The 22,173-nt window shown below is 46.5% G+C and overlaps 100 non-coding genes and 19 pseudogenes across 100 annotated transcripts; all 119 read left to right on the forward strand.

Moving 5' to 3' along the window:
- Positions 1-24: 24 nt before the first annotated feature.
- On the forward strand, positions 25-143 carry LOC125566127. Its single transcript, XR_007311134.1, has one exon. It is a non-coding gene; the product is annotated as a 5S ribosomal RNA (ribosomal RNA).
- Positions 144-210: 67 nt separating this feature from the next.
- Positions 211-329, forward strand: LOC125567060 (annotated as a pseudogene).
- A 67-nt stretch (positions 330-396) lies between these two features.
- LOC125564619 lies at positions 397-515 on the forward strand. The gene has a single exon (XR_007309638.1). It is a non-coding gene; the product is annotated as a 5S ribosomal RNA (ribosomal RNA).
- A 67-nt stretch (positions 516-582) lies between these two features.
- On the forward strand, positions 583-701 carry LOC125564995. Its single transcript, XR_007310013.1, has one exon. It is a non-coding gene; the product is annotated as a 5S ribosomal RNA (ribosomal RNA).
- A 67-nt stretch (positions 702-768) lies between these two features.
- On the forward strand, positions 769-887 carry LOC125565524. The gene has a single exon (XR_007310537.1). It is a non-coding gene; the product is annotated as a 5S ribosomal RNA (ribosomal RNA).
- Positions 888-954: 67 nt separating this feature from the next.
- LOC125563848 lies at positions 955-1,073 on the forward strand. The gene has a single exon (XR_007308867.1). It is a non-coding gene; the product is annotated as a 5S ribosomal RNA (ribosomal RNA).
- Positions 1,074-1,140: 67 nt separating this feature from the next.
- Positions 1,141-1,259, forward strand: LOC125565006. Its single transcript, XR_007310024.1, has one exon. It is a non-coding gene; the product is annotated as a 5S ribosomal RNA (ribosomal RNA).
- Positions 1,260-1,326: 67 nt separating this feature from the next.
- LOC125567290 lies at positions 1,327-1,445 on the forward strand. The gene has a single exon (XR_007311815.1). It is a non-coding gene; the product is annotated as a 5S ribosomal RNA (ribosomal RNA).
- Positions 1,446-1,512: 67 nt separating this feature from the next.
- Positions 1,513-1,631, forward strand: LOC125564085. Its single transcript, XR_007309104.1, has one exon. It is a non-coding gene; the product is annotated as a 5S ribosomal RNA (ribosomal RNA).
- Positions 1,632-1,698: 67 nt separating this feature from the next.
- Positions 1,699-1,817, forward strand: LOC125566858 (annotated as a pseudogene).
- A 67-nt stretch (positions 1,818-1,884) lies between these two features.
- On the forward strand, positions 1,885-2,003 carry LOC125565017. Its single transcript, XR_007310035.1, has one exon. It is a non-coding gene; the product is annotated as a 5S ribosomal RNA (ribosomal RNA).
- A 67-nt stretch (positions 2,004-2,070) lies between these two features.
- Positions 2,071-2,189, forward strand: LOC125565286. The gene has a single exon (XR_007310301.1). It is a non-coding gene; the product is annotated as a 5S ribosomal RNA (ribosomal RNA).
- Positions 2,190-2,256: 67 nt separating this feature from the next.
- Positions 2,257-2,375, forward strand: LOC125563849. The gene has a single exon (XR_007308868.1). It is a non-coding gene; the product is annotated as a 5S ribosomal RNA (ribosomal RNA).
- Positions 2,376-2,442: 67 nt separating this feature from the next.
- LOC125565028 lies at positions 2,443-2,561 on the forward strand. Its single transcript, XR_007310046.1, has one exon. It is a non-coding gene; the product is annotated as a 5S ribosomal RNA (ribosomal RNA).
- A 67-nt stretch (positions 2,562-2,628) lies between these two features.
- Positions 2,629-2,747, forward strand: LOC125567291. The gene has a single exon (XR_007311816.1). It is a non-coding gene; the product is annotated as a 5S ribosomal RNA (ribosomal RNA).
- Positions 2,748-2,814: 67 nt separating this feature from the next.
- LOC125565525 lies at positions 2,815-2,933 on the forward strand. The gene has a single exon (XR_007310538.1). It is a non-coding gene; the product is annotated as a 5S ribosomal RNA (ribosomal RNA).
- Positions 2,934-3,000: 67 nt separating this feature from the next.
- Positions 3,001-3,119, forward strand: LOC125566857 (annotated as a pseudogene).
- Positions 3,120-3,186: 67 nt separating this feature from the next.
- Positions 3,187-3,305, forward strand: LOC125564568. Its single transcript, XR_007309587.1, has one exon. It is a non-coding gene; the product is annotated as a 5S ribosomal RNA (ribosomal RNA).
- Positions 3,306-3,372: 67 nt separating this feature from the next.
- Positions 3,373-3,491, forward strand: LOC125564848. The gene has a single exon (XR_007309866.1). It is a non-coding gene; the product is annotated as a 5S ribosomal RNA (ribosomal RNA).
- A 67-nt stretch (positions 3,492-3,558) lies between these two features.
- On the forward strand, positions 3,559-3,677 carry LOC125564508. Its single transcript, XR_007309527.1, has one exon. It is a non-coding gene; the product is annotated as a 5S ribosomal RNA (ribosomal RNA).
- A 67-nt stretch (positions 3,678-3,744) lies between these two features.
- Positions 3,745-3,863, forward strand: LOC125566806 (annotated as a pseudogene).
- A 67-nt stretch (positions 3,864-3,930) lies between these two features.
- LOC125566847 lies at positions 3,931-4,049 on the forward strand (annotated as a pseudogene).
- A 67-nt stretch (positions 4,050-4,116) lies between these two features.
- LOC125565039 lies at positions 4,117-4,235 on the forward strand. Its single transcript, XR_007310057.1, has one exon. It is a non-coding gene; the product is annotated as a 5S ribosomal RNA (ribosomal RNA).
- Positions 4,236-4,302: 67 nt separating this feature from the next.
- LOC125564184 lies at positions 4,303-4,421 on the forward strand. The gene has a single exon (XR_007309204.1). It is a non-coding gene; the product is annotated as a 5S ribosomal RNA (ribosomal RNA).
- Positions 4,422-4,488: 67 nt separating this feature from the next.
- Positions 4,489-4,607, forward strand: LOC125565526. Its single transcript, XR_007310539.1, has one exon. It is a non-coding gene; the product is annotated as a 5S ribosomal RNA (ribosomal RNA).
- Positions 4,608-4,674: 67 nt separating this feature from the next.
- On the forward strand, positions 4,675-4,793 carry LOC125566938 (annotated as a pseudogene).
- A 67-nt stretch (positions 4,794-4,860) lies between these two features.
- Positions 4,861-4,979, forward strand: LOC125565050. The gene has a single exon (XR_007310068.1). It is a non-coding gene; the product is annotated as a 5S ribosomal RNA (ribosomal RNA).
- A 67-nt stretch (positions 4,980-5,046) lies between these two features.
- On the forward strand, positions 5,047-5,165 carry LOC125565061. The gene has a single exon (XR_007310079.1). It is a non-coding gene; the product is annotated as a 5S ribosomal RNA (ribosomal RNA).
- Positions 5,166-5,232: 67 nt separating this feature from the next.
- On the forward strand, positions 5,233-5,351 carry LOC125565072. The gene has a single exon (XR_007310090.1). It is a non-coding gene; the product is annotated as a 5S ribosomal RNA (ribosomal RNA).
- A 67-nt stretch (positions 5,352-5,418) lies between these two features.
- Positions 5,419-5,537, forward strand: LOC125565527. The gene has a single exon (XR_007310540.1). It is a non-coding gene; the product is annotated as a 5S ribosomal RNA (ribosomal RNA).
- Positions 5,538-5,604: 67 nt separating this feature from the next.
- LOC125566939 lies at positions 5,605-5,723 on the forward strand (annotated as a pseudogene).
- Positions 5,724-5,790: 67 nt separating this feature from the next.
- Positions 5,791-5,909, forward strand: LOC125565083. Its single transcript, XR_007310101.1, has one exon. It is a non-coding gene; the product is annotated as a 5S ribosomal RNA (ribosomal RNA).
- A 67-nt stretch (positions 5,910-5,976) lies between these two features.
- On the forward strand, positions 5,977-6,095 carry LOC125565095. The gene has a single exon (XR_007310112.1). It is a non-coding gene; the product is annotated as a 5S ribosomal RNA (ribosomal RNA).
- A 67-nt stretch (positions 6,096-6,162) lies between these two features.
- Positions 6,163-6,281, forward strand: LOC125565106. Its single transcript, XR_007310123.1, has one exon. It is a non-coding gene; the product is annotated as a 5S ribosomal RNA (ribosomal RNA).
- Positions 6,282-6,348: 67 nt separating this feature from the next.
- Positions 6,349-6,467, forward strand: LOC125565943. Its single transcript, XR_007310951.1, has one exon. It is a non-coding gene; the product is annotated as a 5S ribosomal RNA (ribosomal RNA).
- Positions 6,468-6,534: 67 nt separating this feature from the next.
- Positions 6,535-6,653, forward strand: LOC125566940 (annotated as a pseudogene).
- A 67-nt stretch (positions 6,654-6,720) lies between these two features.
- On the forward strand, positions 6,721-6,839 carry LOC125565117. Its single transcript, XR_007310134.1, has one exon. It is a non-coding gene; the product is annotated as a 5S ribosomal RNA (ribosomal RNA).
- Positions 6,840-6,906: 67 nt separating this feature from the next.
- On the forward strand, positions 6,907-7,025 carry LOC125565128. Its single transcript, XR_007310145.1, has one exon. It is a non-coding gene; the product is annotated as a 5S ribosomal RNA (ribosomal RNA).
- A 67-nt stretch (positions 7,026-7,092) lies between these two features.
- LOC125564185 lies at positions 7,093-7,211 on the forward strand. The gene has a single exon (XR_007309205.1). It is a non-coding gene; the product is annotated as a 5S ribosomal RNA (ribosomal RNA).
- Positions 7,212-7,278: 67 nt separating this feature from the next.
- Positions 7,279-7,397, forward strand: LOC125565528. The gene has a single exon (XR_007310541.1). It is a non-coding gene; the product is annotated as a 5S ribosomal RNA (ribosomal RNA).
- Positions 7,398-7,464: 67 nt separating this feature from the next.
- On the forward strand, positions 7,465-7,583 carry LOC125567087 (annotated as a pseudogene).
- Positions 7,584-7,650: 67 nt separating this feature from the next.
- LOC125563490 lies at positions 7,651-7,769 on the forward strand. Its single transcript, XR_007308509.1, has one exon. It is a non-coding gene; the product is annotated as a 5S ribosomal RNA (ribosomal RNA).
- Positions 7,770-7,836: 67 nt separating this feature from the next.
- Positions 7,837-7,955, forward strand: LOC125565139. The gene has a single exon (XR_007310156.1). It is a non-coding gene; the product is annotated as a 5S ribosomal RNA (ribosomal RNA).
- A 67-nt stretch (positions 7,956-8,022) lies between these two features.
- Positions 8,023-8,141, forward strand: LOC125565150. Its single transcript, XR_007310167.1, has one exon. It is a non-coding gene; the product is annotated as a 5S ribosomal RNA (ribosomal RNA).
- Positions 8,142-8,208: 67 nt separating this feature from the next.
- On the forward strand, positions 8,209-8,327 carry LOC125564186. The gene has a single exon (XR_007309206.1). It is a non-coding gene; the product is annotated as a 5S ribosomal RNA (ribosomal RNA).
- A 67-nt stretch (positions 8,328-8,394) lies between these two features.
- Positions 8,395-8,513, forward strand: LOC125564187. Its single transcript, XR_007309207.1, has one exon. It is a non-coding gene; the product is annotated as a 5S ribosomal RNA (ribosomal RNA).
- A 67-nt stretch (positions 8,514-8,580) lies between these two features.
- On the forward strand, positions 8,581-8,699 carry LOC125565529. Its single transcript, XR_007310542.1, has one exon. It is a non-coding gene; the product is annotated as a 5S ribosomal RNA (ribosomal RNA).
- A 67-nt stretch (positions 8,700-8,766) lies between these two features.
- LOC125567088 lies at positions 8,767-8,885 on the forward strand (annotated as a pseudogene).
- A 67-nt stretch (positions 8,886-8,952) lies between these two features.
- On the forward strand, positions 8,953-9,071 carry LOC125563491. The gene has a single exon (XR_007308510.1). It is a non-coding gene; the product is annotated as a 5S ribosomal RNA (ribosomal RNA).
- A 67-nt stretch (positions 9,072-9,138) lies between these two features.
- LOC125565161 lies at positions 9,139-9,257 on the forward strand. Its single transcript, XR_007310178.1, has one exon. It is a non-coding gene; the product is annotated as a 5S ribosomal RNA (ribosomal RNA).
- A 67-nt stretch (positions 9,258-9,324) lies between these two features.
- LOC125565173 lies at positions 9,325-9,443 on the forward strand. Its single transcript, XR_007310189.1, has one exon. It is a non-coding gene; the product is annotated as a 5S ribosomal RNA (ribosomal RNA).
- Positions 9,444-9,510: 67 nt separating this feature from the next.
- On the forward strand, positions 9,511-9,629 carry LOC125564188. Its single transcript, XR_007309208.1, has one exon. It is a non-coding gene; the product is annotated as a 5S ribosomal RNA (ribosomal RNA).
- Positions 9,630-9,696: 67 nt separating this feature from the next.
- Positions 9,697-9,815, forward strand: LOC125565530. The gene has a single exon (XR_007310543.1). It is a non-coding gene; the product is annotated as a 5S ribosomal RNA (ribosomal RNA).
- Positions 9,816-9,882: 67 nt separating this feature from the next.
- Positions 9,883-10,001, forward strand: LOC125567090 (annotated as a pseudogene).
- A 67-nt stretch (positions 10,002-10,068) lies between these two features.
- LOC125565185 lies at positions 10,069-10,187 on the forward strand. The gene has a single exon (XR_007310201.1). It is a non-coding gene; the product is annotated as a 5S ribosomal RNA (ribosomal RNA).
- A 67-nt stretch (positions 10,188-10,254) lies between these two features.
- LOC125565196 lies at positions 10,255-10,373 on the forward strand. The gene has a single exon (XR_007310212.1). It is a non-coding gene; the product is annotated as a 5S ribosomal RNA (ribosomal RNA).
- A 67-nt stretch (positions 10,374-10,440) lies between these two features.
- On the forward strand, positions 10,441-10,559 carry LOC125564059. Its single transcript, XR_007309078.1, has one exon. It is a non-coding gene; the product is annotated as a 5S ribosomal RNA (ribosomal RNA).
- A 67-nt stretch (positions 10,560-10,626) lies between these two features.
- LOC125565704 lies at positions 10,627-10,745 on the forward strand. Its single transcript, XR_007310715.1, has one exon. It is a non-coding gene; the product is annotated as a 5S ribosomal RNA (ribosomal RNA).
- Positions 10,746-10,812: 67 nt separating this feature from the next.
- Positions 10,813-10,931, forward strand: LOC125565532. Its single transcript, XR_007310544.1, has one exon. It is a non-coding gene; the product is annotated as a 5S ribosomal RNA (ribosomal RNA).
- A 67-nt stretch (positions 10,932-10,998) lies between these two features.
- LOC125566897 lies at positions 10,999-11,117 on the forward strand (annotated as a pseudogene).
- A 67-nt stretch (positions 11,118-11,184) lies between these two features.
- Positions 11,185-11,303, forward strand: LOC125563655. The gene has a single exon (XR_007308675.1). It is a non-coding gene; the product is annotated as a 5S ribosomal RNA (ribosomal RNA).
- A 67-nt stretch (positions 11,304-11,370) lies between these two features.
- LOC125564534 lies at positions 11,371-11,489 on the forward strand. The gene has a single exon (XR_007309553.1). It is a non-coding gene; the product is annotated as a 5S ribosomal RNA (ribosomal RNA).
- Positions 11,490-11,556: 67 nt separating this feature from the next.
- Positions 11,557-11,675, forward strand: LOC125563365. The gene has a single exon (XR_007308383.1). It is a non-coding gene; the product is annotated as a 5S ribosomal RNA (ribosomal RNA).
- Positions 11,676-11,742: 67 nt separating this feature from the next.
- Positions 11,743-11,861, forward strand: LOC125567081 (annotated as a pseudogene).
- A 67-nt stretch (positions 11,862-11,928) lies between these two features.
- Positions 11,929-12,047, forward strand: LOC125566941 (annotated as a pseudogene).
- A 67-nt stretch (positions 12,048-12,114) lies between these two features.
- On the forward strand, positions 12,115-12,233 carry LOC125563679. Its single transcript, XR_007308699.1, has one exon. It is a non-coding gene; the product is annotated as a 5S ribosomal RNA (ribosomal RNA).
- Positions 12,234-12,300: 67 nt separating this feature from the next.
- Positions 12,301-12,419, forward strand: LOC125565208. Its single transcript, XR_007310223.1, has one exon. It is a non-coding gene; the product is annotated as a 5S ribosomal RNA (ribosomal RNA).
- A 67-nt stretch (positions 12,420-12,486) lies between these two features.
- On the forward strand, positions 12,487-12,605 carry LOC125565219. The gene has a single exon (XR_007310234.1). It is a non-coding gene; the product is annotated as a 5S ribosomal RNA (ribosomal RNA).
- A 67-nt stretch (positions 12,606-12,672) lies between these two features.
- Positions 12,673-12,791, forward strand: LOC125563366. The gene has a single exon (XR_007308384.1). It is a non-coding gene; the product is annotated as a 5S ribosomal RNA (ribosomal RNA).
- A 67-nt stretch (positions 12,792-12,858) lies between these two features.
- On the forward strand, positions 12,859-12,977 carry LOC125563368. The gene has a single exon (XR_007308386.1). It is a non-coding gene; the product is annotated as a 5S ribosomal RNA (ribosomal RNA).
- A 67-nt stretch (positions 12,978-13,044) lies between these two features.
- Positions 13,045-13,163, forward strand: LOC125563850. The gene has a single exon (XR_007308869.1). It is a non-coding gene; the product is annotated as a 5S ribosomal RNA (ribosomal RNA).
- Positions 13,164-13,230: 67 nt separating this feature from the next.
- On the forward strand, positions 13,231-13,349 carry LOC125565346. Its single transcript, XR_007310360.1, has one exon. It is a non-coding gene; the product is annotated as a 5S ribosomal RNA (ribosomal RNA).
- Positions 13,350-13,416: 67 nt separating this feature from the next.
- Positions 13,417-13,535, forward strand: LOC125566818 (annotated as a pseudogene).
- A 67-nt stretch (positions 13,536-13,602) lies between these two features.
- Positions 13,603-13,721, forward strand: LOC125565230. Its single transcript, XR_007310245.1, has one exon. It is a non-coding gene; the product is annotated as a 5S ribosomal RNA (ribosomal RNA).
- Positions 13,722-13,788: 67 nt separating this feature from the next.
- Positions 13,789-13,907, forward strand: LOC125565319. Its single transcript, XR_007310333.1, has one exon. It is a non-coding gene; the product is annotated as a 5S ribosomal RNA (ribosomal RNA).
- A 67-nt stretch (positions 13,908-13,974) lies between these two features.
- On the forward strand, positions 13,975-14,093 carry LOC125564722. The gene has a single exon (XR_007309741.1). It is a non-coding gene; the product is annotated as a 5S ribosomal RNA (ribosomal RNA).
- A 67-nt stretch (positions 14,094-14,160) lies between these two features.
- On the forward strand, positions 14,161-14,279 carry LOC125564404. Its single transcript, XR_007309422.1, has one exon. It is a non-coding gene; the product is annotated as a 5S ribosomal RNA (ribosomal RNA).
- A 67-nt stretch (positions 14,280-14,346) lies between these two features.
- On the forward strand, positions 14,347-14,465 carry LOC125566747 (annotated as a pseudogene).
- A 67-nt stretch (positions 14,466-14,532) lies between these two features.
- LOC125566470 lies at positions 14,533-14,651 on the forward strand. The gene has a single exon (XR_007311479.1). It is a non-coding gene; the product is annotated as a 5S ribosomal RNA (ribosomal RNA).
- A 67-nt stretch (positions 14,652-14,718) lies between these two features.
- LOC125565241 lies at positions 14,719-14,837 on the forward strand. The gene has a single exon (XR_007310256.1). It is a non-coding gene; the product is annotated as a 5S ribosomal RNA (ribosomal RNA).
- Positions 14,838-14,904: 67 nt separating this feature from the next.
- LOC125563851 lies at positions 14,905-15,023 on the forward strand. The gene has a single exon (XR_007308870.1). It is a non-coding gene; the product is annotated as a 5S ribosomal RNA (ribosomal RNA).
- A 67-nt stretch (positions 15,024-15,090) lies between these two features.
- LOC125566273 lies at positions 15,091-15,209 on the forward strand. The gene has a single exon (XR_007311280.1). It is a non-coding gene; the product is annotated as a 5S ribosomal RNA (ribosomal RNA).
- A 67-nt stretch (positions 15,210-15,276) lies between these two features.
- LOC125565252 lies at positions 15,277-15,395 on the forward strand. Its single transcript, XR_007310267.1, has one exon. It is a non-coding gene; the product is annotated as a 5S ribosomal RNA (ribosomal RNA).
- A 67-nt stretch (positions 15,396-15,462) lies between these two features.
- LOC125564723 lies at positions 15,463-15,581 on the forward strand. Its single transcript, XR_007309742.1, has one exon. It is a non-coding gene; the product is annotated as a 5S ribosomal RNA (ribosomal RNA).
- Positions 15,582-15,648: 67 nt separating this feature from the next.
- LOC125565016 lies at positions 15,649-15,767 on the forward strand. Its single transcript, XR_007310034.1, has one exon. It is a non-coding gene; the product is annotated as a 5S ribosomal RNA (ribosomal RNA).
- A 67-nt stretch (positions 15,768-15,834) lies between these two features.
- Positions 15,835-15,953, forward strand: LOC125564768. Its single transcript, XR_007309788.1, has one exon. It is a non-coding gene; the product is annotated as a 5S ribosomal RNA (ribosomal RNA).
- Positions 15,954-16,020: 67 nt separating this feature from the next.
- On the forward strand, positions 16,021-16,139 carry LOC125565263. The gene has a single exon (XR_007310278.1). It is a non-coding gene; the product is annotated as a 5S ribosomal RNA (ribosomal RNA).
- A 67-nt stretch (positions 16,140-16,206) lies between these two features.
- On the forward strand, positions 16,207-16,325 carry LOC125563939. Its single transcript, XR_007308958.1, has one exon. It is a non-coding gene; the product is annotated as a 5S ribosomal RNA (ribosomal RNA).
- A 67-nt stretch (positions 16,326-16,392) lies between these two features.
- On the forward strand, positions 16,393-16,511 carry LOC125566074. Its single transcript, XR_007311081.1, has one exon. It is a non-coding gene; the product is annotated as a 5S ribosomal RNA (ribosomal RNA).
- A 146-nt stretch (positions 16,512-16,657) lies between these two features.
- Positions 16,658-16,776, forward strand: LOC125566274. Its single transcript, XR_007311281.1, has one exon. It is a non-coding gene; the product is annotated as a 5S ribosomal RNA (ribosomal RNA).
- Positions 16,777-16,843: 67 nt separating this feature from the next.
- LOC125564773 lies at positions 16,844-16,962 on the forward strand. Its single transcript, XR_007309792.1, has one exon. It is a non-coding gene; the product is annotated as a 5S ribosomal RNA (ribosomal RNA).
- Positions 16,963-17,029: 67 nt separating this feature from the next.
- On the forward strand, positions 17,030-17,148 carry LOC125565707. The gene has a single exon (XR_007310718.1). It is a non-coding gene; the product is annotated as a 5S ribosomal RNA (ribosomal RNA).
- A 67-nt stretch (positions 17,149-17,215) lies between these two features.
- On the forward strand, positions 17,216-17,334 carry LOC125563369. Its single transcript, XR_007308387.1, has one exon. It is a non-coding gene; the product is annotated as a 5S ribosomal RNA (ribosomal RNA).
- Positions 17,335-17,401: 67 nt separating this feature from the next.
- LOC125565065 lies at positions 17,402-17,520 on the forward strand. The gene has a single exon (XR_007310083.1). It is a non-coding gene; the product is annotated as a 5S ribosomal RNA (ribosomal RNA).
- A 67-nt stretch (positions 17,521-17,587) lies between these two features.
- Positions 17,588-17,706, forward strand: LOC125566345. The gene has a single exon (XR_007311352.1). It is a non-coding gene; the product is annotated as a 5S ribosomal RNA (ribosomal RNA).
- A 67-nt stretch (positions 17,707-17,773) lies between these two features.
- LOC125564762 lies at positions 17,774-17,892 on the forward strand. Its single transcript, XR_007309782.1, has one exon. It is a non-coding gene; the product is annotated as a 5S ribosomal RNA (ribosomal RNA).
- A 67-nt stretch (positions 17,893-17,959) lies between these two features.
- Positions 17,960-18,078, forward strand: LOC125565747. The gene has a single exon (XR_007310758.1). It is a non-coding gene; the product is annotated as a 5S ribosomal RNA (ribosomal RNA).
- Positions 18,079-18,145: 67 nt separating this feature from the next.
- On the forward strand, positions 18,146-18,264 carry LOC125563614. The gene has a single exon (XR_007308633.1). It is a non-coding gene; the product is annotated as a 5S ribosomal RNA (ribosomal RNA).
- Positions 18,265-18,331: 67 nt separating this feature from the next.
- Positions 18,332-18,449, forward strand: LOC125566303. Its single transcript, XR_007311310.1, has one exon. It is a non-coding gene; the product is annotated as a 5S ribosomal RNA (ribosomal RNA).
- Positions 18,450-18,517: 68 nt separating this feature from the next.
- On the forward strand, positions 18,518-18,636 carry LOC125564285. The gene has a single exon (XR_007309304.1). It is a non-coding gene; the product is annotated as a 5S ribosomal RNA (ribosomal RNA).
- A 67-nt stretch (positions 18,637-18,703) lies between these two features.
- LOC125565135 lies at positions 18,704-18,822 on the forward strand. Its single transcript, XR_007310152.1, has one exon. It is a non-coding gene; the product is annotated as a 5S ribosomal RNA (ribosomal RNA).
- A 67-nt stretch (positions 18,823-18,889) lies between these two features.
- Positions 18,890-19,008, forward strand: LOC125565952. The gene has a single exon (XR_007310960.1). It is a non-coding gene; the product is annotated as a 5S ribosomal RNA (ribosomal RNA).
- Positions 19,009-19,075: 67 nt separating this feature from the next.
- Positions 19,076-19,194, forward strand: LOC125566942 (annotated as a pseudogene).
- A 67-nt stretch (positions 19,195-19,261) lies between these two features.
- On the forward strand, positions 19,262-19,380 carry LOC125565274. The gene has a single exon (XR_007310289.1). It is a non-coding gene; the product is annotated as a 5S ribosomal RNA (ribosomal RNA).
- A 67-nt stretch (positions 19,381-19,447) lies between these two features.
- LOC125565285 lies at positions 19,448-19,566 on the forward strand. Its single transcript, XR_007310300.1, has one exon. It is a non-coding gene; the product is annotated as a 5S ribosomal RNA (ribosomal RNA).
- Positions 19,567-19,633: 67 nt separating this feature from the next.
- On the forward strand, positions 19,634-19,752 carry LOC125566723 (annotated as a pseudogene).
- A 67-nt stretch (positions 19,753-19,819) lies between these two features.
- Positions 19,820-19,938, forward strand: LOC125563370. Its single transcript, XR_007308388.1, has one exon. It is a non-coding gene; the product is annotated as a 5S ribosomal RNA (ribosomal RNA).
- A 67-nt stretch (positions 19,939-20,005) lies between these two features.
- Positions 20,006-20,124, forward strand: LOC125563729. The gene has a single exon (XR_007308749.1). It is a non-coding gene; the product is annotated as a 5S ribosomal RNA (ribosomal RNA).
- Positions 20,125-20,191: 67 nt separating this feature from the next.
- LOC125566304 lies at positions 20,192-20,309 on the forward strand. The gene has a single exon (XR_007311311.1). It is a non-coding gene; the product is annotated as a 5S ribosomal RNA (ribosomal RNA).
- A 68-nt stretch (positions 20,310-20,377) lies between these two features.
- LOC125564400 lies at positions 20,378-20,496 on the forward strand. Its single transcript, XR_007309419.1, has one exon. It is a non-coding gene; the product is annotated as a 5S ribosomal RNA (ribosomal RNA).
- A 67-nt stretch (positions 20,497-20,563) lies between these two features.
- LOC125565973 lies at positions 20,564-20,682 on the forward strand. The gene has a single exon (XR_007310981.1). It is a non-coding gene; the product is annotated as a 5S ribosomal RNA (ribosomal RNA).
- A 67-nt stretch (positions 20,683-20,749) lies between these two features.
- LOC125565953 lies at positions 20,750-20,868 on the forward strand. Its single transcript, XR_007310961.1, has one exon. It is a non-coding gene; the product is annotated as a 5S ribosomal RNA (ribosomal RNA).
- A 67-nt stretch (positions 20,869-20,935) lies between these two features.
- Positions 20,936-21,054, forward strand: LOC125566944 (annotated as a pseudogene).
- A 67-nt stretch (positions 21,055-21,121) lies between these two features.
- On the forward strand, positions 21,122-21,240 carry LOC125565297. Its single transcript, XR_007310312.1, has one exon. It is a non-coding gene; the product is annotated as a 5S ribosomal RNA (ribosomal RNA).
- A 67-nt stretch (positions 21,241-21,307) lies between these two features.
- On the forward strand, positions 21,308-21,426 carry LOC125565309. Its single transcript, XR_007310323.1, has one exon. It is a non-coding gene; the product is annotated as a 5S ribosomal RNA (ribosomal RNA).
- A 67-nt stretch (positions 21,427-21,493) lies between these two features.
- On the forward strand, positions 21,494-21,612 carry LOC125566299. The gene has a single exon (XR_007311306.1). It is a non-coding gene; the product is annotated as a 5S ribosomal RNA (ribosomal RNA).
- A 67-nt stretch (positions 21,613-21,679) lies between these two features.
- LOC125563371 lies at positions 21,680-21,798 on the forward strand. Its single transcript, XR_007308389.1, has one exon. It is a non-coding gene; the product is annotated as a 5S ribosomal RNA (ribosomal RNA).
- Positions 21,799-21,865: 67 nt separating this feature from the next.
- Positions 21,866-21,984, forward strand: LOC125563852. Its single transcript, XR_007308871.1, has one exon. It is a non-coding gene; the product is annotated as a 5S ribosomal RNA (ribosomal RNA).
- A 67-nt stretch (positions 21,985-22,051) lies between these two features.
- LOC125563691 lies at positions 22,052-22,170 on the forward strand. The gene has a single exon (XR_007308711.1). It is a non-coding gene; the product is annotated as a 5S ribosomal RNA (ribosomal RNA).
- Positions 22,171-22,173: the final 3 nt, after the last annotated feature.

The raw sequence follows: 22,173 nt of genomic DNA on the forward strand, positions 1-22,173 counted from the left end.
AGATAGATCTTACACAGTTCTATCGTCTACGGCCATACCACTTAGAAAGCACCGGTTCTCGTCCGATAACCGAAGTTAAGCTCAGTAGGGCGCGGTAAGTACTTGGATGGGTGACCGCTTCGGAATACCGTGTGCTGTAGGCATTTCCTTTTTGTTATCGAGGTACTGACAGGACTGTTATATAATAGATAGATGTTACACAGTTCTATCGTTTACGGCCATACCACTGAGAAAGCACCAGTTCTCGTCCGATCACAGAACGTAAAGTCAGTATGGCACGGTTAGTACTTGGACGGGTGACCGCCTGGGAATACCGTGTGCTGTAGGCATTTCCTTTTTGTTATCGAGGTACTCACAGGACTGTTATATAATAGATAGATCTTAAACAGTTTTATCGTCTACGGCCATACCACTGAGAAAGCACCGGTTCTCGTCCGATCACCGAAGTTAAGCTCAGTAGGGCGCGGTTAGTACTTGGATGGGTGACCGCCTGGGAATACCGTTTGCTGTAGGCATTTACTTTTTGTTTTCGAAGTACTAACAGGACTGTTATATAATAGATAGATCTTACACAGTTCTATCGTCTACGGCCATACCACTGAGAAAGCACCGGTTCTCGTCCGATCACCGAAGTTAAGCTCAGTAGGGCGCGGTTAGTACTTGGATGGGTGACCGCCTGGGAATACCGTGTGCTGTAGGCATTTCCTTTTTGTCATCGACGTACTCACAGGACTGTTATATAATATATATTTCTTACACAGTTCTGTCGTCTACGGCCATACCACTTAGAAAGCACCGGTTCTCGTCCGATCACCGAAGTTAAGCTCAGTAGGGCGCGGTAAGTACTTGGATGGGTGACCGCTTCGGAATACCGTGTGCTGTAGGCATTTCCTTTTTGTTATCGAGGTACTCACAGGACTGTTATATAATAGATAGATCTTAAACAGTTCTGTCGTCTACGACCATACCACTGAGAAAGCACCGGTTCTCGTCCGATCACCGAAGTTAAGCTCAGTAGGGCGCGGTTAGTACTTGGATGGGTGACCGCCTGGGAATACCGTGTGCTGTAGGCATTTACTTTTTGTTTTCGAAGTACTAACAGGACTGTTATATAATAGATAGATCTTACACAGTTCTATCGTCTACGGCCATACCACTGAGAAAGCACCGGTTCTCGTCCGATCACCGAAGTTAAGCTCAGTAGGGCGCGGTTAGTACTTGGATGGGTGACCGCCTGGGAATACCGTGTGCTGTAGGCATTTCCTTTTTGTCATCGAAGTACTCACAGGACTGTTATATAATATATATTTCTTACACAGTTCTGTCGTCTACGGCCATACCACTGAGAAAGCACCGGTTCTCGTCTGATCACCGAAGTTAAGCTCAGTAGGGCGCGGTTAGTACTTGGATGGGTGACCGCCTGGGAATACCGTGTGCTGTAGGCATTTCCTTTTTGTCATCGAAGTACTCACAGGACTGTTATATAATAGATAGATCTTACACAGTTCTAACGTCTACGGCCATACCACTTAGAAAGCACCGGTTCTCGTCCGATCACCGAAGTTAAGCTCAGTAGGGCGCGGTTAGTACTTGGATGGGTGACCGCCTGGGAATACCGTGTGCTGTAGGCATTTCCTTTTTGTCATCGAAGTACTCACAGGACTGTTATATAATAGATAGATGTTACACAGTTCTATCGTTTACGGCCATACCACTGAGAAAGCACGAGTTCTCGTCCGATCACAGAACTTAAAGTCAGTAGGGCACGGTTAGTACTTGGACGGGTGACCGCCTGGGAATACCGTGTGCTGTAGGCATTTCCTTTTTGTTATTGAGGTACTCACAGGACTGTTATATAATAGATAGATCTTAAACAGTTCTATCGTCTACGGCCATACCACTGAGAAAGCACCGGTTCTCGTCCGATCACCGAAGTTAAGCTCAGTAGGGCGCGGTTAGTACTTGGATGGGTGACCGCCTGGGAATACCGTGTGCTGTAGGCATTTCCTTTTTGTCATCGACGTACTCACAGGACTGTTATATAATATATATTTCTTACACAGTTCTGTCGTCTACGGCCATACCACTTAGAAAGCACCGGTTCTCGTCCGATCACCGAAGTTAAGCTCAGTAGGGCGCGGTAAGTACTTGGATGGGTGACCTCTTCGGAATACCGTGTGCTGTAGGCATTTCCTTTTTGTTATCGAGGTACTCACAGGACTGTTATATAATAGATAGATCTTAAACAGTTCTGTCGTCTACGACCATACCACTGAGAAAGCACCGGTTCTCGTCCGATCACCGAAGTTAAGCTCAGTAGGGCGCGGTTAGTACTTGGATGGGTGACCGCCTGGGAATACCGTGTGCTGTAGGCATTTACTTTTTGTTTTCGAAGTACTAACAGGACTGTTATATAATAGATAGATCTTACACAGTTCTATCGTCTACGGCCATACCACTGAGAAAGCACCGGTTCTCGTCCGATCACCGAAGTTAAGCTCAGTAGGGCGCGGTTAGTACTTGGATGGGTGACCGCCTGGGAATACCGTGTGCTGTAGGCATTTCCTTTTTGTCATCGAAGTACTCACAGGACTGTTATATAATATATATTTCTTACACAGTTCTGTCGTCTACGGCCATACCACTGAGAAAGCACCGGTTCTCGTCTGATCACCGAAGTTAAGCTCAGTAGGGCGCGGTTAGTACTTGGATGGGTGACCGCCTGGGAATACCGTGTGCTGTAGGCATTTCCTTTTTGTCATCGAAGTACTCACAGGACTGTTATATAATAGATAGATCTTACACAGTTCTAACGTCTACGGCCATACCACTTAGAAAGCACCGGTTCTCGTCCGATCACCGAAGTTAAGCTCAGTAGGGCGCGGTAAGTACTTGGATGGGTGACCGCTTCGGAATACCGTGTGCTGTAGGCATTTCCTTTTTGTTATCGAGGTACTGACAGGACTGTTATATAATAGATAGATGTTACACAGTTCTATCGTTTACGGCCATACCACTGAGAAAGCACGAGTTCTCGTCCGATCACAGAACTTAAAGTCAGTAGGGCACGGTTAGTACTTGGACGGGTGACCGCCTGGGAATACCGTGTGCTGTAGGCATTTCCTTTTTGTTATTGAGGTACTCACAGGACTGTTATATAATAGATAGATCTTAAACAGTTCTATCGTCTACGGCCATACCACTGAGAAAGCACCGGTTCTCGTCCGATCACCGAAGTTAAGCTCAGTAGGGCGCGGTTAGTACTTGGATGGGTGACCGCCTGGTAATACCGTGTGCTGTAGGCATTTCCTTTTTGTCATCGAAGAACTCACAGGACTGTTATATAATATATATTTCTTACACAGTTCTGTCGTCTACGGCCATACCACTTAGAAAGCACCGGTTCTCGTCCGATCACCGAAGTTAAGCTCAGTAGGGCGCGGTAAGTACTTGAATGGGTGACCGCCTGGGAATACCGTGTGCTGTAGGCATTTCCTTTTTGTTATCGAGGTACTCACAGGACTGTTATATAATAGATAGATCTTAAACAGTTCTGTCGTCTACGACCATACCACTGAGAAAGCACCGGTTCTCGTCCGATCACCGTAGTTAAGCTCAGTAGGGCGCGGTTAGTACTTGGATGGGTGACCGCCTGGGAATACCGTGTGCTGTAGGCATTTCCTTTTTGTCATCGAAGTACTCACAGGACTGTTATATAATAGATAGATCTTACACACTTCTATCGTCTACGGCCATACCACTTAGAAAGCACCGGTTCTCGTCCGCTCACCGAAGTTAAGCTCATTAGGGCGCGGTAAGTACTTGGATGGGTGACCGCTTCGGAATACAGTGTGCTGTAGGCATTTCCTTTTTATTATCGAGGTACTGACAGGACTGTTTTATAATAGATAGATGTTACACAGTTCTATCGTTTACGGCCATACCACTGAGAAAGCATCAGTTCTCGTCCGATCACAGAACTTAAAGTCAGTAGGGCACGGTTAGTACTTGGACGGGTGACCGCCTGGGAATACCGTGTGCTGTAGGCATTTCCTTTTTGTGATCGAGGTACTCTCAGGACTGTTATATAATAGATAGATCTTAAACAGTTCTATCGTCTACGGCCATACCACTGAGAAAGCACCGGTTCTCGTCCGATCACCGAAGTTAAGCTCAGTAGGGCGCGGTTAGTACTTGGATGGGTGACCGCCTGGGAATACCGTGTGCTGTAGGCATTTCCTTTTTGTCATCGAAGTACTCACAGGACTGTTATATAATATATATTTCTTACACAGTTCTGTCGTCTACGGACATACCACTGAGAAAGCACCGGTTCTCGTCCGATCACCGAAGTTAAGCTCAGTAGGGCGCGGTTAGTACTTGGATGGGTGACCGCCTGGGAATACCGTGTGCTGTAGGCATTTCCTTTTTGTCATCGAAGTACTCACAGGACTGTTATATAATAGATAGATCTTACACAGTTCTATCGTCTACGGCCATACCACTTAGAAAGCACCGGTTCTCGTCCGATCACCGAAGTTAAGCTCAGTAGGGCGCGGTAAGTACTTGGATGGGTGACCGCTTCGGAATACCGTGTGCTGTAGGCATTTCCTTTTTGTTATCGAGGTACTGACAGGACTGTTATATAATAGATAGATGTTACACAGTTCTATCGTTTACGGCCATACCACTGAGAAAGCACCAGTTCTCGTCCGATCACAGAACTTAAAGTCAGTATGGCACGGTTAGTACTTGGACGGGTGACCGCCTGGGAATACCGTGTGCTGTAGGCATTTCCTTTTTGTTATCGAGGTACTCACAGGACTGTTATATAATAGATACATCTTAAACAGTTCTATCGTCTACGGCCATACCACTGAGAAAGCACCGGTTCTCGTCCGATCACCGAAGTTAAGCTCAGTAGGGCGCGGTTAGTACTTGGATGGGTGACCGCCTGGGAATACCGTGTGCTGTAGGCATTTACCTTTTGTTTTCGAAGTACTAACAGGACTGTTATATAATAGATAGATCTTACACAGTTCTATCGTCTACGGCCATACCACTGAGAAAGCACCGGTTCTCGTCCGATCACCGAAGTTAAGCTCAGTAGGGCGCGGTTAGTACTTGGATGGGTGACCGCCTGGGAATACCGTGTGCTGTAGGCATTTCCTTTTTGTCATCGAAGTACTCACAGGACTGTTATATAATATATATTTCTTACACAGTTCTGTCGTCTACGGCCATACCACTGAGAAAGCACCGGTTCTCGTCCGATCACCGAAGTTAAGCTCAGTAGGGCGCGGTTAGTACTTGGATGGGTGACCGCCTGGGAATACCGTGTGCTGTAGGCATTTCCTTTTTGTCATCGAAGTACTCACAGGACTGTTATATAATAGATAGATCTTACACAGTTCTATCGTCTACGGCCATACCACTTAGAAAGCACCGGTTCTCGTCCGATCACCGAAGTTAAGCTCAGTAGGGCGCGGTAAGTACTTGGATGGGTGACCGCTTCGGAATACCGTGTGCTGTAGGCATTTCCTTTTTGTTATCGAGGTACTGACAGGACTGTTATATAATAGATAGATGTTACACAGTTCTATCGTTTACGGCCATACCACTGAGAAAGCACCAGTTCTCGTCCGATCACAGAACTTAAAGTCAGTATGGCACGGTTAGTACTTGGACGGGTGACCGCCTGGGAATACCGTGTGCTGTAGGCATTTCCTTTTTGTTATCGAGGTACTCACAGGACTGTTATATAATAGATAGATCTTAAACAGTTCTATCGTCTACGGCCATACCACTGAGAAAGCACCGGTTCTCGTCCGATCACCGAAGTTAAGCTCAGTAGGGCGCGGTTAGTACTTGGATGGGTGACCGCCTGGGAATACCGTGTGCTGTAGGCATTTACCTTTTGTTTTCGAAGTACTAACAGGACTGTTATATAATAGATAGATCTTACACAGTTCTATCGTCTACGGCCATACCACTGAGAAAGCACCGGTTCTCGTCCGATCACCGAAGTTAAGCTCAGTAGGGCGCGGTTAGTACTTGGATGGGTGACCGCCTGGGAATACCGTGTGCTGTAGGCATTTACCTTTTGTTTTCGAAGTACTAACAGGACTGTTATATAATAGATAGATCTTACACAGTTCTATCGTCTACGGCCATACCACTGAGAAAGCACCGGTTCTCGTCCGATCACCGAAGTTAAGCTCAGTAGGGCGCGGTTAGTACTTGGATGGGTGACCGCCTGGGAATACCGTGTGCTGTAGGCATTTCCTTTTTGTCATCGAAGTACTCACAGGACTGTTATATAATATATATTTCTTACACAGTTCTATCGTCTACGGCCATACCACTTAGAAAGCACCGGTTCTCGTCCGATCACCGAAGTTAAGCTCAGTAGGGCGCGGTAAGTACTTGGATGGGTGACCGCTTCGGAATAACGTGTGCTGTAGGCATTTCCTTTTTGTTATCGAGGTACTGAAAGGACTGTTATATAATAGATAGATGTTACACAGTTCTATCGTTTACGGCCATACCACTGAGAAAGCACCAGTTCTCGTCCGATCACAGAACTTAAAGTCAGTATGGCACGGTTAGTACTTGGACGGGTGACCGCCTGGGAATACCGTGTGCTGTAGGCATTTCCTTTTTGTTATCGAGGTACTCACAGGACTGTTATATAATAGATAGATCTTAAACAGTTCTATCGTCTACGGCCATACCACTGAGAAAGCACCGGTTCTCGTCCGATCACCGAAGTTAAGCTCAGTAGGGCGCGGTTAGTACTTGGATGGGTGACCGCCTGGGAATACCGTGTGCTGTAGGCATTTACCTTTTGTTTTCGAAGTACTAACAGGACTGTTATATAATAGATAGATCTTACACAGTTCTATCGTCTACGGCCATACCACTGAGAAAGCACCGGTTCTCGTCCGATCACCGAAGTTAAGCTCAGTAGGGCGCGGTTAGTACTTGGATGGGTGACCGCCTGGGAATACCGTGTGCTGTAGGCATTTCCTTTTTGTCATCGAAGTACTCACTGGACTGTTATATAATATATATTTCTCACACAGTTCTGTCGTCTACGGACATACCACTGAGAAAGCACCGGTTCTCGTCCGATCACCGAAGTTAAGCTCAGTAGGGCGCGGTTAGTACTTGGATGGGTGACCGCCTGGGAATACCGTGTGCTGTAGGCATTTCCTTTTTGTCATCGAAGTACTCACAGGACTGTTATATAATAGATAGATCTTACACAGTTCTATCGTCTACGGCCATACCACTTAGAAAGCACCGGTTCTCGTCCGATCACCGAAGTTAAGCTCAGTAGGGCGCGGTAAGTACTTGGATGGGTGACCGCTTCGGAATACCGTGTGCTGTAGGCATTTCCTTTTTGTTATCGAGGTACTGACAGGACTGTTATATAATAGATAGATGTTACACAGTTCTATCGTTTACGGCCATACCACTGAGAAAGCACCAGTTCTCGTCCGATCACAGAACTTAAAGTCAGTATGGCACGGTTAGTACTTGGACGGGTGACCGCCTGGGAATACCGTTTGCTGTAGGCATTTCCTTTTTGTTATCGAGGTACTCACAGGACTGTTATATAATAGATAGATCTTAAACAGTTCTATCGTCTACGGCCATACCACTGAGAAAGCACCGGTTCTCGTCCGATCACCGAAGTTAAGCTCAGTAGGGCGCGGTAAGTACTTGGATGGGTGACCGCCTGGGAATACCGTGTGCTGTAGGCATTTACTTTTTGTTTTCGAAGTACTAACAGGACTGTTATATAATAGATAGATCTTAAACAGTTCTATCGTCTACGGCCATACCACTGAGAAAGCACCGGTTCTCGTCCGATCACCGAAGTTAAGCTCAGTAGGGCGCGGTTAGTACTTGGATGGGTGACCGCCTGGGAATACCGTGTGCTGTAGGCATTTACCTTTTGTTTTCGAAGTACTAACAGGACTGTTATATAATAGATAGATCTTACACAGTTCTATCGTCTACGGCCATACCACTGAGAAAGCACCGGTTCTCGTCCGATCACCGAAGTTAAGCTCAGTAGGGCGCGGTTAGTACTTGGATGGGTGACCGCCTGGGAATACCGTGTGCTGTAGGCATTTCCTTTTTGTCATCGAAGTACTCACAGGACTGTTATATAATATATATTTCTTACACAGTTCTGTCGTCTACGGACATACCACTGAGAAAGCACCGGTTCTCGTCCGATCACCGAAGTTAAGCTCAGTAGGGCGCGGTTAGTACTTGGATGGGTGACCGCCTGGGAATACCGTGTGCTGTAGGCATTTCCTTTTTGTCATCGAAGTACTCACAGGACTGTTATATAATAGATAGATCTTACACAGTTCTATCGTCTACGGACATACCACTGAGAAAGCACCGGTTCTCGTCCGATCACCGAAGTTAAGCTCAGTAGGGCGCGGTTAGTACTTGGATGGGTGACCGCCTGGGAATACCGTGTGCTGTAGGCATTTCCTTTTTGTCATCGAAGTACTCACAGGACTGTTATATAATAGATAGATCTTACACAGTTCTATCGTCTACGGCCATACCACTTAGAAAGCACCGGTTCTCGTCCGATCACCGAAGTTAAGCTCAGTAGGGCGCGGTAAGTACTTGGATGGGTGACCGCTTCGGAATACCGTGTGCTGTAGGCATTTCCTTTTTGTTATCGAGGTACTGACAGGACTGTTATATAATAGATAGATGTTACACAGTTCTATCGTTTACGGCCATACCACTGAGAAAGCACCAGTTCTCGTCCGATCACAGAACTTAAAGTCAGTATGGCACGGTTAGTACTTGGACGGGTGACCGCCTGGGAATACCGTTTGCTGTAGGCATTTCCTTTTTGTTATCGAGGTACTCACAGGACTGTTATATAATAGATAGATCTTAAACAGTTCTATCGTCTACGGCCATACCACTGAGAAAGCACCGGTTCTCGTCCGATCACCGAAGTTAAGCTCAGTAGGGCGCGGTAAGTACTTGGATGGGTGACCGCCTGGGAATACCGTGTGCTGTAGGCATTTACTTTTTGTTTTCGAAGTACTAACAGGACTGTTATATAATAGATAGATCTTAAACAGTTCTATCGTCTACGGCCATACCACTGAGAAAGCACCGGTTCTCGTCCGATCACCGAAGTTAAGCTCAGTAGGGCGCGGTTAGTACTTGGATGGGTGACCGCCTGGGAATACCGTGTGCTGTAGGCATTTACCTTTTGTTTTCGAAGTACTAACAGGACTGTTATATAATAGATAGATCTTACACAGTTCTATCGTCTACGGCCATACCACTGAGAAAGCACCGGTTCTCGTCCGATCACCGAAGTTAAGCTCAGTAGGGCGCGGTTAGTACTTGGATGGGTGACCGCCTGGGAATACCGTGTGCTGTAGGCATTTCCTTTTTGTCATCGAAGTACTCACAGGACTGTTATATAATATATATTTCTTACACAGTTCTGTCGTCTACGGACATACCACTGAGAAAGCACCGGTTCTCGTCCGATCACCGAAGTTAAGCTCAGTAGGGCGCGGTTAGTACTTGGATGGGTGACCGCCTGGGAATACCGTGTGCTGTAGGCATTTCCTTTTTGTCATCGAAGTACTCACAGGACTGTTATATAATAGATAGATCTTACACAGTTCTATCGTCTACGGCCATACCACTTAGAAAGCACCGGTTCTCGTCCGATCACCGAAGTTAAGCTCAGTAGGGCGCGGTAAGTACTTGGATGGGTGACCGCTTCGGAATACCGTGTGCTGTAGGCATTTCCTTTTTGTTATCGAGGTACTGACAGGACTGTTATATTATAGATAGATGTTACACAGTTCTATCGTTTACGGCCATACCACTGAGAAAGCACCAGTTCTCGTCCGATCACAGAACTTAAAGTCAGTATGGCACGGTTAGTACTTGGACGGGTGACCGCCTGGGAATACCGTTTGCTGTAGGCATTTCCTTTTTGTTATCGAGGTACTCACAGGACTGTTATATAATAGATAGATCTTAAACAGTTCTATCGTCTACGGCCATACCACTGAGAAAGCACCGGTTCTCGTCCGATCACCGAAGTTAAGCTCAGTAGGGCGCGGTTAGTACTTGGATGGGTGACCGCCTGGGAATACCGTGTGCTGTAGGCATTTACTTTTTGTTTTCGAAGTACTAACAGGACTGTTATATAATAGATAGATCTTACACAGTTCTATCGTCTACGGCCATACCACTGAGAAAGCACCGGTTCTCGTCCGATCACCGAAGTTAAGCTCAGTAGGGCGCGGTTAGTACTTGGATGGGTGACCGCCTGGGAATACCGTGTGCTGTAGGCATTTCCTTTTTCTTACCAAAGTACTCACAGGACTGTTATATAATATATATTTCTTACACAGTTCTGTCGTCTACGGCCATACCACTGAGAAAGCAACGGTTCTCGTCCGATCACCGAAGTTAAGCTCAGTAGGGCGCGGTTAGTACTTGGATGGGTGACCGCCTGGGAATACCGTGTGCTGTAGGCATTTCCTTTTTGTTATCGAGGTACTAACAGGACTGTTATATAATAGATAGATCTTAAACAGTTCTGTCGTCTACGACCATACCACTGAGAAAGCACCGGTTCTCGTCCGATCAACGAAGTTAAGCTCAGTAGGGCGCGGTTAGTACTTGGATGGGTGACCGCCTGGGAATACCGTGTGCTGTAGGCATTTCCTTTTTGTCATCGAAGTACTCACAGGACTGTTATATAATAGATAGATCTTACACAGTTCTATCGTCTACGGCCATACCACTTAGAAAGCACCGGTTCTCGTCCGATCACCGAAGTTAAGCTCAGTAGGGCGCGGTAAGTACTTGGATGGGTGACCGCTTCGGAATACCGTGTGCTGTAGGCATTTCCTTTTTGTTATCGAGGTACTGACAGGACTGTTATATAATAGATAGATGTTACACAGTTCTATCGTTTACGGCCATACCACTGAGAAAGCACCAGTTCTCGGCCGATCACAGAACTTAAAGTCAGTAGGGCACGGTTAGTACTTGGACGGGTGACCGCCTGGGAATACCGTGTGCTGTAGGCATTTCCTTTTTGTTATCGAGGTACTCACAGGACTGTTATATAATAGATAGATCTTAAACAGTTCTATCGTCTACGGCCATACCACTGAGAAAGCACCGGTTCTCGTCCGATCACTGAAGTTAAGCTCAGTAGGGCGCGGTTAGTACTTGGATGGGTGACCGCCTGGGAATACCGTGTGCTGTAGGCATTTCCTTTTTGTCATCGAATTACTCACAGGACTGTTATATAATATATATTTCTTACACAGTTCTGTCGTCTACGGCCATACCACTTAGAAAGCACCGGTTCTCGTCCGATCACCGAAGTTAAGCTCAGTAGGGCGCGGTAAGTACTTGGATGGGTGACCGCCTGGGAATACCGTGTGCTGTAGGCATTTCCTTTTTGTTACCAAAGTACTCACAGGACTGTTATATAAAATCTATTTCTTACACAGTTCTGTCGTCTACGGCCATACCACTGAGAAAGCACCGGTTCTCGTCCGATCACCGTAGTTAAGCTCAGTAGGGCACGGTTAGTACTTGGATGGGTGACCGCCTGGGAATACCGTGTGCTGTAGGCATTTCCTTTTTGTCATCGAAGTACTCACAGGACTGTTATATAATAGATAGATCTTACACAGTTCTATCGTCTACGGCCATACCACTTAGAAAGCACCGGTTCTCGTCCTATCACCGAAGTTAAGCTCATTAGGAAGCGGTAAGTACTTGAATGGGTGACCGCTTCGGAATACCGTGTGCTGTAGGCATTTCCTTTTTGTTATCGAGGAACTGACAGGACTGTTATATAATAGATAGATGTTACACAGTTCTATCGTTTACGGCCATACCACTGAGAAAGCACCAGTTCTCGTCCGATCACAGAACTTAAAGTCAGTATGGCACGGTTAGTACTTGGACGGGTGACCGCCTGGGAATACCGTGTGCTGTAGGCATTTCCTTTTTGTTATCGAGGTACTCACAGGACTGTTATATAATAGATAGATCTTAAACAGTTCTATCGTCTACGGCCATACCACTGAGAAAGCACCGGTTCTCGTCCGATCACCGAAGTTAAGCTCAGTAGGGCGCGGTTAGTACTTGGATGGGTGACCGCCTGGGAATACCGTGTGCTGTTGGCATTTACTTTTTGTTTTCGAAGTACTAACAGGACTGTTATATAATAGATAGATCTTACACAGTTCTATCGTCTACGGCCATACCACTGAGAAAGCACCGGTTCTCGTCCGATCACCGAAGTTAAGCTCAGTAGGGCGCGGTTAGTACTTGGATGGGTGACCGCCTGGGAATACCGTGTGCTGTAGGCATTTCCTTTTTGTCATCGAAGTACTCACAGGACTGTTATATAATATATATTTCTTACACAGTTCTGTCGTCTACGGCCATACCACTGAGAAAGCACCGGTTCTCGTCCGATCACCGAAGTTAAGCTCAGTAGGGCGCGGTTAGTACTTGGATGGGTGACCGCCTGGGAATACCGTGTGCTGTAGGCATTTCCTTTTTGTCATCGAAGTACTCACAGGACTGTTATATAATAGATAGATCTTACACAGTTCTGTCGTCTACGGCCATACCACTGAGAAAGCACCGGTTCTCGTCCGATCACCGTAGTTAAGCTCAGTAGGGCACGGTTAGTACTTGGATGGGTGACCGCCTGGGAATACCGTGTGCTGTAGGCATTTCCTTTTTATTATCGAGGTACTCACAGGACTGTTATATAATAGATAGATCTTAAACAGTTCTGTCGTCTACGGCCATACCACTGAGAAAGCACCGGTTCTCGTCCGATCACCGTAGTTAAGCTCAGTAGGGCACGGTTAGTACTTGGATGGGTGACCGCCTGGGAATACCGTGTGCTGTAGGCATTTCCTTTTTGTTATCAAGGTACTCACAGGACTGTTATATAATAGATAGATCTTAAACAGTTCTGTCGTCTACGACCATACCACTGAGAAAGCACCGGTTCTCGTCCGATCACCGAAGTTAAGCTCAGTAGGGCGCGGTTAGTACTTGGATGGGTGACCGCCTGGGAATACCGTGTGCTGTAGGCATTTCCTTTTTGTCATCGAAGTACTCACAGGACTGTTAGATAATAGATAGATCTTACACAGTTCTATCGTCTACGGCCATACCACTTAAAAAGCACCGGTTCTCGTCCGATCACCGAAGTTAAGCTCAGTAGGGCGCGGTAAGTACTTGGATGGGTGACCGCCTGGGAATACCGTGTGCTGTAGGCATTTCCTTTTTGTCATCGAAGTACTCACAGGACTGTTATATAATAGATAGATCTTACACAGTTCTATCGTTTACGGCCATACCACTGAGAAAGCACCAGTTCTCGTCCGATCACAGAACTTAAAGTCAGTAGGGCACGGTTAGTAGTTGGACGGGTGACCGCCTGGGAATACCGTGTGCTGTAGGCATTTCCTTTTTGTTATCGAGGTACTCACAGGACTGTTATATAATAGATAGATCTTAAACAGTTCTATCGTCTACGGCCATACCACTGAGAAAGCACCGGTTCTCGTCCGATCACCGAAGTTAAGCTCAGTAGGGCGCGGTTAGTACTTGGATGGGTGACCGCCTGGGAATACCGTGTGCTGTAGGCATTTACTTTTTGTTTTCGAAGTACTAACAGGACTGTTATATAATAGATAGATCTTACACAGTTCTATCGTCTACGGCCATACCACTGAAAAAGCACCGGTTCTCGTCCGATCACCGAACTTAAGCTCAGTAGGGCGCGGTTAGTACTTGGATGGGTGACCGCCTGGGAATACCGTGTGCTGTAGGCATTTCCTTTTTGTCATCGAAGTACTCACAGGACTGTTATATAATATATATTTCTTACACAGTTCTGTCGTCTACGGCCATACCACTGAGAAAGCACCGGTTCTCGTCCGATCACCGTAGTTAAGCTCATTAGGGCACGGTTAGTACTTGGATGGGTGACCGCCTGAGAATACCGTGTGCTGTAGGCATTTTCTTTTTGTTATCGTGGTACTTACACGACTGTTATATAATAGATAGATCTTAAACAGTTCTGTCGTCTACGGCCATACCACTGAGAAAGCACCGGTTCTCGTCCGATCACCGAAGTTAAGCTCAGTAGGGCGCGGTAAGTACTTGGATGGGTGACCGCTTCGGAATACCGTGTGCTGTAGGCATTTCCTTTTTGTTACCGAAGTACTCACAGGACTGTTATATAAAATCTATTTCTTACACAGTTCTGTCGTCTACGGCCATACCACTGAGAAAGCACCGGTTCCCGTCCTATTACCGTAGTTAAGCTCATTAGGGCACGGTTAGTACTTGGACGGGTGACCGCCTGGAAATACCGTGTGCTGTAGGCATTTCCTTTTTGTTACCGAAGTACTCACAGGACTGTTATATAAAATCTATTTCTTACACACTTCTGTCGTCTACGGCCATATCACTGAGAAAGCACCGGTTCTCGTCCGATCACCGTAGTTAAGCTCAGTAGGGCACGGCTAGTACTTGGATTGGTGACCGCCTGGGAATACCGTCTGCTGTAGGCATTTCTTTTTTGTTATCGAGGTACTCACAGGACTGTTATATAATAGATAGATCTTAAACAGTTCTATCGTCTACGGCCATACCACTGAGAAAGCACCGGTTCTCGTCCGATCACCGAAGTTAAGCTCAGTAGGGCGCGGTTAGTACTTGGATGGGTGACCGCCTGGGAATACCGTGTGCTGTAGGCATTTCCTTTTTGTCATCGAAGTACTAACAGGACTGTTATATAATAGATAGATCTTAAACAGTTCTGTCGTCTACGACCATACCACTGAGAAAGCACCGGTTCTCGTCCGATCACCGAAGTTAAGCTCAGTAGGGCGCGGTTAGTACTTGGATGGGTGACCGCCTGGGAATACCGTGTGCTGTAGGCATTTCCTTTTTGTCATCGAAGTACTCACAGGACTGTTATATAATAGATAGATCTTACACAGTTCTATCGTCTAAGGCCATACCACTTAGAAAGCACCGGTTCTCGTCCGATCACCGAAGTTAAGCTCAGTAGGGCGCGGTAAGTACTTGGATGGGTGACCGCTTCGGAATACCGTGTGCTGTAGGCATTTCCTTTTTGTTATCGAGGTACTCACAGGACTGTTATATAATAGATAGATCTTAAACTGTTCTAACGTCTACGGCCATACCACTGAGAAAGCACCGGTTCTCGTCCGATCACCGAAGTTAAGCTCAGTAGGGCGCGGTTAGTACTTGGATGGGTGACCGCCTGGGAATACCGTGTGCTGTAGGCATTTACTTTTTGTTTTCGAAGTACTCACAGGACTGTTATATAATATATATTTCTTACACAGTTCTGTCGTCTACGGCCATACCACTGAGAAAGCACCGGTTCTCGTCCGATCACCGTAGTTAAGCTCATTAGGGCACGGTTAGTACTTGGATGGGTGACCGCCTGAGAATACCGTGTGCTGTAGGCATTTTCTTTTTGTTATCGTGGTACTCACAGGACTGTTATATAATAGATAGATCTTAAACAGTTCTGTCGTCTACGGCCATACCACTGAGAAAGCACCGGTTCTCGTCCGATCACCGACGTTAAGCTCAGTAGGGCGCGGTAAGTACTTGGATGGGTGACCGCTTCGGAATACCGTGTGCTGTAGGCATTTCCTTTTTGTTACCGAAGTACTCACAGGACTGTTATATAAAATCTATTTCTTACACAGTTCTGTCGTCTACGGCCATACCACTGAGAAAGCACCGGTTCTCGTCCGATCACCGTAGTTAAGCTCAGTAGGGCACGGTTAGTACTTGGATGGGTGACCGCCTGGGAATACAGTGTGCTGTAGGCATTTCCTTTTTGTTATCGAGGTACTCACAGGACTGTTATATAATAGATAGATCTTAAACAGTTCTATCGTCTACGGCCATACCACTGAGAAAGCACCGGTTCTCGTCCGATCACCGAAGTTAAGCTCAGTAGGGCGCGGTTAGTACTTGGATGGGTGACCGCCTGGGAATACCGTGTGCTGTAGGCATTTACTTTTTGTTTTCGAAGTACTAACAGGACTGTTATATAATAGATAGATCTTACACAGTTCTATCGTCTACGGCCATACCACTGAAAAAGCACCGGTTCTCGTCCGATCACCGAAGTTAAGCTCAGTAGGGCGCGGTTAGTACTTGGATGGGTGACCGCCTGGGAATACCGTGTGCTGTAGGCATTTCCTTTTTGTCATCGAAGTACTCACAGGACTGTTATATAATATATATTTCTTACACAGTTCTGTCGTCTACGGCCATACCACTGAGAAAGCACCGGTTCTCGTCCGATCACCGAATTTAAGCTCAGTAGGGCGCGGTAAGTACTTGGATGGGTGACCGCTTCGGAATACCGTGTGCTGTTGGCATTTCCTTAAACTTAAAGTCAGTAGGGCACGGTTAGTACTTGGACGGGTGACCGCCTGGGAATACCGTGTGCTGTAGGCATTTCCTTTTTGTTATCGAGGTACTCACAGGACTGTTATATAATAGATAGATCTTAAACTGTTCTAACGTCTACGGCCATACCACTGAGAAAGCAAGGGTTCTCGTCCGATCACCGAAGTTAAGCTCAGTAGGGCGCGGTTAGTACTTGGATGGGTGACCGCCTAAAAATACCGTGTGCTGTAGGCATTTCCTTTTTGTCATCGAAGTACTCACGGGACTGTTATATGATATATATTTCTTACACAGTTCTGTCGTCTACGGCCATACCACTTAGAAAGCACCGGTTCTCGTCCGATCACCGAAGTTAAGTTCAGTAGGGCGCGGTTAGTACTTGGATGGGTGACCGCCTGGGAATACCGTGTGCTGTAGGCATTTCCTTTTTGTCATCGAAGTACTCACAGGACTGTTATATAATAGATAGATCTTACACAGTTCTATCGTCTACAGCCATACCACTTAGAAAGCACCGGTTCTCGTCCGATCACCGAAGTTAAGCTCAGTAGGGCGCGGTAAGTACTTGGATGGGTGACCGCTTCGGAATACCGTGTGCTGTAGGCATTTCCTTTTTGTTACCAAAGTACTCACAGGACTGTTATATAAAATCTATTTCTTACACAGTTCTGTCGTCTACGGCCATACCACTGAGAAAGCACCGGTTCTCGTCCGATCACCGTAGTTAAGCTCAGTAGGGCACGGTTAGTACTTGGATGGGTGACCGCCTGGGAATACCGTGTGCTGTAGGCATTTCCTTTTTGTTATCGTGGTACTCACAGGACTGTTATATAATAGATAGATCTTAAACAGTTCTGTCGTCTACGGCCATACCACTGAGAAAGCACCGGTTCTCGTCCGATCACCGAAGTTAAGCTCAGTAGGGCGCGGTAAGTACTTGGATGGGTGATCGCTTCGGAATACCGTGTGCTGTAGGCATTTCCTTTTTGTTACCGAAGTACTCACAGGAGTGTTATATAAAATCTATTTCTTACACAGTTCTGTCGTCTACGGCCATACCACTGAGAAAGCACCGGTTCTCGTCCGATTACCGTAGTTAAGCTCATTAGGGCACGGTTAGTACTTGGACGGGTGACCGCCTGGAAATACCGTGTGCTGTAGGCATTTCCTTTTTGTTAACGAAGTACTCACAGGACTGTTATATAAAATCTATTTCTTACACAGTTCTGTCGTCTACGGCCATACCACTGAGAAAGCACCGGTTCTCGTCCGATCACCGTAGTTAAGCTCAGAAGGGCACGGTTAGTACTTGGATGGGTGACCGCTTCGGAATACCGTGTGCTGTAGGCATTTCCTTTTTGTTACCGAAGTACTCACAGGACTGTTATATCAAATCTATTTCTTACACAGTTCTGTCGTCTACGGCCATACCACTGAGAAAGCACCGGTTCTCGTCCGATCACCGTAGTTAAGCTCAGTAGGGCACGGTTAGTACTTGGACGGGTGAGCGCCTGGGAATACCGTGTGCTGTAGGCATTTCCATTTTGTTATCGAGGTACTCACAGGACTGTTATATAATAGATAGATCTTAAACAGTTCTATCGTCTACGGCCATACCACTGAGAAAGCACCGGTTCTCGTCCGATCACCAAAGTTAAGCTCAGTAGGGCGCGGTTAGTACTTGGATGGGTGACCACCTGGGAATACCGTGTGCTGTAGGCATTTACTTTTTGTTTTCGAAGTACTAACAGGACTGTTATATAATAGATAGATCTTACACAGTTCTATCGTCTACGTCATACCACTGAGAAAGCACCGGTTCTCGTCCAATCACCGAAGTTAAGCTCAGTAGGGCGCGGTTAGTACTTGGATGGGTGACCGCCTGGGAATACCGTGTGCTGTAGGCATTTCCTTTTTATCATCGAAGTACTCACAGGAACTGTTATATAATATATATTTCTTACACAGTTCTGTCGTCTACGGCCATACCACTGAGAAAGCACCGGTTCTCGTCCGATCACCGAAGTTAAGCTCAGTAGGGCACGGTTAGTACTTGGATGGGTGACCGCCTGGGAATACCGTGTGCTGTAGGCATTTCCTTTTTGTCATCGAGGTACTCACAGGACTGTTATATAATAGATAGATCTTAAACAGTTCTATCGTCTACGGCCATACCACTGAGAAAGCACCGGTTCTCGTCCGATCACCGAATGTAAGCTCAGTAGGGCGCGGTTAGTACTTGGATGGGTGACCGCCTGGGAATACCGTGTGCTGTAGGCATTTCCTTTTTGTCATCGAAGTACTCACAGGACTGTTATATAATAGATAGATCTTACACAGTTCTATCATCTACGGCCATACCACTTAGAAAGCACCGGTTCTCGTCCGATCACCGAAGTTAAGCTCAGTAGGGCGCGGTAAGTACTTGGATGGGTGACCGCTTCGGAATACCGTGTGCTGTAGGCATTTCCTTTTTGTTATCGAGGTACTGACAGGACTGTTATATAATAGATAGATGTTACACAGTTCTATCGTTTACGGCCATACCACTGAGAAAGCACCAGTTCTCGTCCGATCACAGAACTTAAAGTCAGTATGGCACGGTTAGTACTTGGACGGGTGACCGCCTGGGAATACCGTGTGCTGTAGGCATTTCCTTTTTGTTATCGAGGTACTCACAGGACTGTTATATAATAGATAGGTCTTAAACAGTTCTATCGTCTACGGCCATACCACTGAGAAAGCACCGGTTCTCGTCCGATCACCGAAGTTAAGCTCAGTAGGGCGCGGTTAGTACTTGGATGGGTGACCGCCTGGGAATACCGTGTGCTGTAGGCATTTACTTTTTGTTTTCGAAGTACTAACAGGACTGTTATATAATAGATAGATCTTACACAGTTCTATCGTCTACGGCCATACCACTGAGAAAGCACCGGTTCTCGTCCGATCACCGAAGTTAAGCTCAGTAGGGCGCGGTTAGTACTTGGATGGGTGACCGCCTGGGAATACCGTGTGCTGTAGGCATTTCCTTTTTGTCATCGAAGTACTCACAGGACTGTTATATAATATATATTTCTTACACAGTTCTGTCGTCTACGGCCATACCACTTAGAAAGCACCGGTTCTCGTCCGATCACCGAAGTTAAGCTCAGTAGGGCGCGGTAAGTACTTGCATGGGTGAATGCTTCGGAATACCGTGTGCTGTAGGCATTTCCTTTTTGTTACCAAAGTACTCACAGGACTGTTATATAAAATCTATTTCTTACACAGTTCTGTCGTCTACGGCCATACCACTGAGAAAGCACCGGTTCTCGTCCGATCACCGTAGTTAAGCTCAGTAGGGCACGGTTAGTACTTGGATGGGTGACCGCCTGGGAATACCGTGTGCTGTAGGCATTTCCTTTTTGTTATCGAGGTACTCACAGGACTGTTATATAATAGATAGATCTTAAACAGTTCTGTCGTCTACGACCATACCACTGAGAAAGCACCGGTTCTCGTCCGATCACCGAAGTTAAGCTCAGTAGGGCGCGGTTAGTACTTGGATGGGTGACCACCTGGGAATACCGTGTGCTGTAGGCATTTACTTTTTGTTTTCGAAGTACTAACAGGACTGTTATATAATAGATAGATCTTACACAGTTCTATCGTCTACGTCATACCACTGAGAAAGCACCGGTTCTCGTCCAATCACCGAAGTTAAGCTCAGTAGGGCGCGGTTAGTACTTGGATGGGTGACCGCCTGGGAATACCGTGTGCTGTAGGCATTTCCTTTTTATCATCGAAGTACTCACAGGAACTGTTATATAATATATATTTCTTACACAGTTCTGTCGTCTACGGCCATACCACTGAGAAAGCACCGGTTCTCGTCCGATCACCGAAGTTAAGCTCAGTAGGGCACGGTTAGTACTTGGATGGGTGACCGCCTGGGAATACCGTGTGCTGTAGGCATTTCCTTTTTGTCATCGAGGTACTCACAGGACTGTTATATAATAGATAGATCTTAAACAGTTCTATCGTCTACGGCCATACCACTGAGAAAGCACCGGTTCTTGTCCGATCACCGAATGTAAGCTCAGTAGGGCGCGGTTAGTACTTGGATGGGTGACCGCCTGGGAATACCGTGTGCTGTAGGCATTTCCTTTTTGTCATCGAAGTACTCACAGGACTGTTATATAATAGATAGATCTTACACAGTTCTATCATCTACGGCCATACCACTTAGAAAGCACCGGTTCTCGTCCGATCACCGAAGTTAAGCTCAGTAGGGCGCGGTAAGTACTTGGATGGGTGACCGCTTCGGAATACCGTGTGCTGTAGGCATTTCCTTTTTGTTATCGAGGTACTGACAGGACTGTTATATAATAGATAGATGTTACACAGTTCTATCGTTTACGGCCATACCACTGAGAAAGCACCAGTTCTCGTCCGATCACAGAACTTAAAGTCAGTATGGCACGGTTAGTACTTGGACGGGTGACCGCCTGGGAATACCGTGTGCTGTAGGCATTTCCTTTTTGTTATCGAGGTACTCACAGGACTGTTATATAATAGATAGGTCTTAAACAGTTCTATCGTCTACGGCCATACCACTGAGAAAGCACCGGTTCTCGTCCGATCACCGAAGTTAAGCTCAGTAGGGCGCGGTTAGTACTTGGATGGGTGACCGCCTGGGAATACCGTGTGCTGTAGGCATTTACTTTTTGTTTTCGAAGTACTAACAGGACTGTTATATAATAGATAGATCTTACACAGTTCTATCGTCTACGGCCATACCACTGAGAAAGCACCGGTTCTCGTCCGATCACCGAAGTTAAGCTCAGTAGGGCGCGGTTAGTACTTGGATGGGTGACCGCCTGGGAATACCGTGTGCTGTAGGCATTTCCTTTTTGTCATCGAAGTACTCACAGGACTGTTATATAATATATATTTCTTACACAGTTCTGTCGTCTACGGCCATACCACTTAGAAAGCACCGGTTCTCGTCCGATCACCGAAGTTAAGCTCAGTAGGGCGCGGTAAGTACTTGCATGGGTGACTGCTTCGGAATACCGTGTGCTGTAGGCATTTCCTTTTTGTTACCAAAGTACTCACAGGACTGTTATATAAAATCTATTTCTTACACAGTTCTGTCGTCTACGGCCATACCACTGAGAAAGCACCGGTTCTCGTCCGATCACCGTAGTTAAGCTCAGTAGGGCACGGTTAGTACTTGGATGGGTGACCGCCTGGGAATACCGTGTGCTGTAGGCATTTCCTTTTTGTTATCGAGGTACTCACAGGACTGTTATATAATAGATAGATCTTAAACAGTTCTGTCGTCTACGACCATACCACTGAGAAAGCACCGGTTCTCGTCCGATCACCGAAGTTAAGCTCAGTAGGGCGCGGTTAGTACTTGGATGGGTGACCGCCTGGGAATACCGTGTGCTGTAGGCATTTCCTTTTTGTCATCGAAGTACTCACAGGACTGTTATATAATATATATTTCTTACACAGTTCTGTCGTCTACGGCCATACCACTGAGAAAGCACCGGTTCTCGTCCGATCACCAAAGTTAAGCTCAGTAGGGCGCGGTTAGTACTTGGATGGGTGACCGCCTGGGAATACCGTGTGCTGTAGGCATTT

The sequence above is a fragment of the Nematostella vectensis genome, chromosome 5 (genome assembly GCF_932526225.1).
Source record: "Nematostella vectensis chromosome 5, jaNemVect1.1, whole genome shotgun sequence".
Lineage (NCBI taxonomy): Eukaryota > Metazoa > Cnidaria > Anthozoa > Actiniaria > Edwardsiidae > Nematostella > Nematostella vectensis.